Source organism: Coptis chinensis, chromosome 3 (genome assembly GCF_015680905.1).
Source record: "Coptis chinensis isolate HL-2020 chromosome 3, ASM1568090v1, whole genome shotgun sequence".
Taxonomy (NCBI): Eukaryota; Viridiplantae; Streptophyta; class Magnoliopsida; order Ranunculales; family Ranunculaceae; genus Coptis; species Coptis chinensis.
This window is the reverse complement of record NC_141458.1, coordinates 11,717,577-11,723,650: the sequence shown is the minus strand read 5'-3', so window position 1 is coordinate 11,723,650 and position 6,074 is coordinate 11,717,577. Positions and strand designations below refer to the sequence as shown.

Here is a 6,074-nt window from a genome sequence, read left to right as displayed (position 1 = left end):
TTGATTAGAAGTTTTATTAATTAATACTTATCTAAATTAGATAGATATCAAAATTAGATATTTCACTTTGATTAGAAGTCTTATTAATTAATACTAATCTAAATTAGATAGATATCAAAATTAGAGGTTATCAATTGGTAAAAGATAGATTTAACAATAAAAAAGCTAAATGTTGTTTGAGCATTGTTTGGATTATTTTTGGATTATTTGATATTGAATATTTATATCATAATTTTCCAAGGTTTATGTGTGATAGATAACACATCTTTATTGTCAAAGATGTATGCTACTTATCATAATGGGATCGAGTCCGAATCGCATTATCTTCATTCTATATAATGATCTCGACTCGACATTATTATCAAAAAGTAATGAATGTATTATAATATCTTAATGATTAAGATAAAATCCTAATAAAAAAGAAAACAATTATTCAACTACTGAGAATTATTTATTCCTCTCCAAAAGATTCTTCATTTGCTTGATACTCTGTTTGTCTTCATCACTTTACTCTTTATTTTTTAGCTTTCTTTGATGGTCTAATTTCTTGAGAATTTCTTTGAAATCTCTGCTTCATTTTAACATAACAATATATTGGTTATTTATTTTCTTAAAAATTGTAAATAAAATATTCAGAAGAGGAATTCTAATAAAATTTGAACATACCTTTGCATTTTACGTCATTGATTCAACATCTTTATTATCTTGGATACCATATTTGTTATGGTAAATGATGGAAACTTTTCATGCATACTATATTTATTGAGTTTGACTTGAAATATCCAATGACTACCAATATTTTTTCAAGTTCTTTTTGAATGTCATCAAAATCTTGACCTCCAAATTATATAATAAATAGTTAATAATAATTTAATATTGAAATAAAATTAAATGTGTTTATGCTTTACTTGCCTTTTTCTCTAAATCAAGAACTTTTGCAATTGGTACTTTCACAATATCTTCTGCTTTGTTACCAAAAGCTACGAAAGCAGTCATTTCAGTTTCATCCTCAACCCGTAGTTTTAAAAGGTATCTGTAAATTAAAACATTTAGAATATTTGTACTCAATATCCTTTTTATTAGACATTTGTTGGAAGACTTACCTTTTTTTTGGTCTTAAATATTTGGCTCCACAATCTGTGCATGTATGTTTTGAACCACTATCAACGTGTTTTACAGTACATTTAACACAAGTTTCGTAGTACCAGTTGGTCCCTAACAACTTAACAAATTTTCCTCTGCATGTGAAGACCTTTCCCTGTAAAAGTCATAGATTACAAAACTAACTATATAAATCATATGATATTGAAAATATATGACAAATAATGTAATAGTAAATGGCTAACCTGATTTGTTGGTTCCATCCCATATCTTATGAGTTCTTCTATTGTTATCCTGTCCTTGCTCATTTTTTCCTCTAATGAAATTGGTTCTTCGTTGTCTGTTTCTTCTATTCCAATTTTTTTATCAGGGTCTTCAAATCTTCACAATTGAAAAAGAGAATCATTATAGAAATATGAATAATTGAAAATTTTGTAAATAAAACTGATCATAAATTACCTTTTTCTCATTTCATGAACATATTTTAAATCCAAATTTATGTAAAGCTTTGTTCTTTGATGAGACACATACTTGGAATTGCACTATTAAATTGGAAATAGTTTAGTATGATAAGAATTATTTTTGAAACTAATACAAAGATGATGTTAAAGCTTAAACTTACTTCCAATCTTTTTGAGAAATAGGGATGTCAGAATGACAATAACATTTTCTTCCTTATTGCTTATATTAGCAATTGTATCAGACATTTCTCCCCATAAAGCCACGGTCTTCTCATAACCCCTGTTAATTATCTCAAATTGTCAAATACAATTTAATAATAGAAGAAAAAAATTGTGTACTTATGAATTAATGTTTACCTTTCGCTTCTACCAAAGTAATTTCTCCAAACCTTGTGGTTTTTATTACCAATTTTTTCAAAATTGTTATGATATCTGTATTACAAATATTGTTAGATCATTCGAATATGCATTATTAAAATATACAACAGATAATAAGTTTATAAAATACCTTTCAAGTCACATGCTGAGGCATCTTCTGTTGTAAGGAATTTTTCGAATTCAACAAAAGTGAACTTGTAATTTTCAATACTCTTGTCATCTTCATTGGTAGGAGTTACTATAGTTGCTTTTGTAAACAAAATTTTGCAGTTAAATCGTACAGGACGGTAACTCTTGTCTTCTTTGTCCACTTCAAATTTCTCAAAAGTATAAATTTTTCCCTCTTCCAGTTTTTCTCTAAATTTGTCTTTTAGGCTGTCCTGTACCTTGGCATGGATTTGATCTCCCTATGATTACAAAATTAAATTATTAAGTAAAAAAAAGTGATTATTAATTAAATGTATATTTCTGACCTTTTCATCAATGAGAAGCATGTCTATTCCAAAAGTTTGTTTTTTGTTCAACGGATTAAAAGGGAACCACAATCTGCTGACACGTGCTTTCACTATACACTTGTCTGTTTTTTGGTTGAGCTCGGCAAGTCCTGTGTATTTATTTTCCATAGTGTAATGCCTGCGAAACAATATTATAACATTGTGAATTAGTTCCTTAACAAAAAAATATCAATATATATTGATTGAGAAATTATTGCGTAATAAATCACAAATAGACACTTGGGCACCGCCATCTTGAAGTTTGATGACTGGCATAAGATTCACGTCCAGTTCAAAAAGGTATTATTATTGTTTAGTGCTTGTGCTAAGGAGTTAAACAGCGGCTTGACCATAGGGAAAGTAGTCAAACCGATTGAGATGGTGGTCGCATCACCGTAAGAGATTAAGCTAATTATATTTGAATCATCATCGAGTGGCGAGGTATGGGGAAGGAGGAGTAGGAGTTTACCAGTAGTATGAACCGAACCCGACGTGTCTTGCTTGCCACAGATCTTGTGATAAAACTCACCGCCTTAACCTGCAATGGGATTGATGTGACTCCTTTACACCTGATGTACCTTCAAAGACTGCATCTCGATGTGCCACCCAAGATGATCGGGCCTAACACGGGTATTTATATGTGTTTCACGGTTTTGCTTTGAAGCGAAGCTAGTAAGCTTTTACAGCTGTCATATTACAACCGGATCTGACGACACGCTCGATTGGGCCTTAATTTGATATTTCTTTTTATTTTCCACACACGGTTTGTAAGAGTGGACTTAAACTACTAAGGTCAATGTTCTTAAAATTGGTCTAGGTGGTCTCTTGGCTTAGCGTGTCCAACCGACTTGCCTATGCCCAAATCATTTAAAAATTTGTGGACCGATTCGACGGGTCTAGGTCGACTGATTAGGGCCGAGGGTCTAGACGTTTAAACCTCTAGGCGGTCTAGTCATTTTTTTTATCTACCGTGATATAGCCAAGTAACTCAAAATGACCACTTAGAGTAGTAAAACAAATGTTATGGTCAAGGTGTTTGGCCCGAGTAGGGAGGTTACCTGAAGTCTATAAACTACATTTTGAGGCATCGGTAAAACAAAAAAATGATGGCACAATAGGCAAAATAGAAAACCACAATAACAACATGACTACAAAATCCAACTAATGCTTTTTAATATAGTAAGACAATAGTCGGTCATGCGGCTTGTGAGAGCACAAATACTCTAAACAATGCAAATGTAAAAGTAGCAATGGTGATTGTGAGGCATCCATTATACCTCATTCAAACAAGCAATGGCAGAAAAGTGATCCGTTATAGTGGACACAGCCGGGATCTGGTTCCTCTTCCCGAGGGGTAAGAAAGTTATAGGGCTTAATTTGATACTATTCTCACCTATCCTTTATTGGGTTTGAGAGCACATTGCGAGGGGGCACTTTAGCGCCCTGTGGGGAGGTAGCAAGTGTGTCTCCCAAAGGATTACGATTGATGTTATTTTCTAGTTATGAGATATTATTTTTACTACAATCTACACTTGCAATTGTGGTGTGAGCGTGTAATTAAATCTAGGTATGATACAAAGTCTATTAGAAATTTAAAATAAGTTACATATGTTATCCTAAATAAAAAAAGTTACATAGAAGTTACATAAACAAAAGTTGAAGAAACAAAAGAGGAACATGTTACTTTATAAATTTTGTTAATTATAGGAATATGTTGTACTGTATGATTGCTTAACTTGAATTATAGAATAACCTGCAATATACAATAGAAGAATTTAGAAACCATCAAAATATTTTGATTAATCGAGGGATTTATATTTATAGTTCTTTTTTTTCTAATAATACCTTTGTTAATTTGAGGAGAGAAGCTTTGTAGATTAGTGGAGTATGGTTTTGGTTGTGATTTATAGTTGTTTTGGATAAACATCCGTGTAGGTAGTAATAGAGTTCTAATACTTCTAAGACTGTGAAGTGTTGTGTTAGTTTTAGAGTTTTAATTGTTTAAGACTTCTAATTGTCTAAGAACCGAGCGATAGATATCCGGAAAACTCAGCGATAGATATCTGGAAAAACTCACGATTCAATTGTAATTTAGGACAGCTTACAATTGTAATACCTAAAGAAATCATTCCAAGGCATAGTAAAAGACTTAGAACCGATAATAAAGACATTATGTCCAAAATAAAAGGGCCAACATTTGAACTGAACAATTAGTATAAATTATGCTTAATTGTCGGTTAGTGATTTCAAACATAATGTGAACATGAGAGTAAATTGTATTACAACCAACAGCACCGGATACACTGAATTGATGCCTAAGCCCTATGTAACAAATAAGTGCCTAACAATTATGATTTGAGGAAAGCTCGATTAATCTTTTCTTCAGAATCATAATGTGCCAAAAGTCTCATTATTATCAATGATACATTTGCTTCAGTCTCTAACACGCCCCTTCTCCAAAAATCATCTATCTAATGCTGTGTAGATGTGTTGGCAAACATCAAAAACTTGCTCAACTCCGTTAACAAATGTGACTTTGATTTACGGTGGATGGTCATCTCGGTTCATCTTTGCACTTGAAGTTGACAGTTGGGTTGGATTCCTTGGTTTTCTAGCATTGCATTGGGCTAAAAATTCCAAATACCGATAAGAAATTTAAATAAAAACTCACTTACCGAGGGAGTGATGTGCATTGTTGACTAACTTGTTTAAGATGAACAAATTTATTACGATTAGAGAGCTAGGTTATTGGTTAGAGTGGCGATAAAATAAACAAACATTAAAAAAATCAAGTGAGCGAGATAAAGAAGCCTTAAAAGCGGTAAAGTACCGATTTCGCAAACTCAACATTATGTCACATTAAATACAATATGATGCATCATATATATACAAGATATATATGATGTTCATCGAAGTCCCTTTATATACAAGATATATCTTGTATTGAGTGTAATGTTTCTTGCCTTAGACCGCTATTTCATTCGACAGCTTAAGAGTAGTTCTTTCTTGAAGGGTTACAAAACAGAGGATAGATCATTTCTTTGTCGCCAGAGCTATGAATTAAGGAAAAATATGGTAACCTTGTATAAGATGGTAAACTTGGACTATCGCCAAATGTAACTAAATTGAGCAATTGTGCGAACTCCATCATTTTGCGTATTCATGCTCATGAACTTCGGGCAATTCACGGTCGGCCGATATTTTCTGTTTTGACTTTAATTCTACGATTGTTTAAAGTAACTTTAAACCAAGGTTCTACTCTTTGGAAGCTTCGCTGCGCCATCATCCATAACAATCTTAAACTTCTAGCGGTTCCAACTTTGCTCCACTATTTGTCTATTTAAGGAGGGGAACATATAAACTTATTTGTATCAAGTTGAGCGAAAATGAAGCGGAACTTCCATACATTTAAACTTTTGATTACAAGCAGGGCCCTAAACTTCTGACTTTAGGGGCTCACCTTTTTTTGTGTGCAAATGATCTTTAACATGGTAAAGGCGGGCTAATAGATATTGCCAAACATAGAGCACTTTAAAAGTAGTGAAATGCGTCCTGCGTTACGGTGTTTATCGGTGTTATTTCTAGACATGGTCATCATAAATTGATCTAAGCGTAATATTGGCTATGGGCTGATGGGAGT

General features: G+C 32.5%; 1 long non-coding RNA gene across 1 annotated transcript; it reads right to left on the bottom strand.

The window, feature by feature from the left end:
• Positions 1 to 1,127: 1,127 nt before the first annotated feature.
• LOC147507945 (uncharacterized) lies at positions 1,128 to 1,608 on the bottom strand. The gene is made up of 3 exons (XR_015216268.1): positions 1,561 to 1,608; positions 1,347 to 1,482; positions 1,128 to 1,258 (listed from the first exon to the last, which is right to left on the bottom strand). It is a non-coding gene; the product is annotated as an uncharacterized LOC147507945 (long non-coding RNA).
• Between the last annotated feature and the right edge of the window lie 4,466 nt (positions 1,609 to 6,074).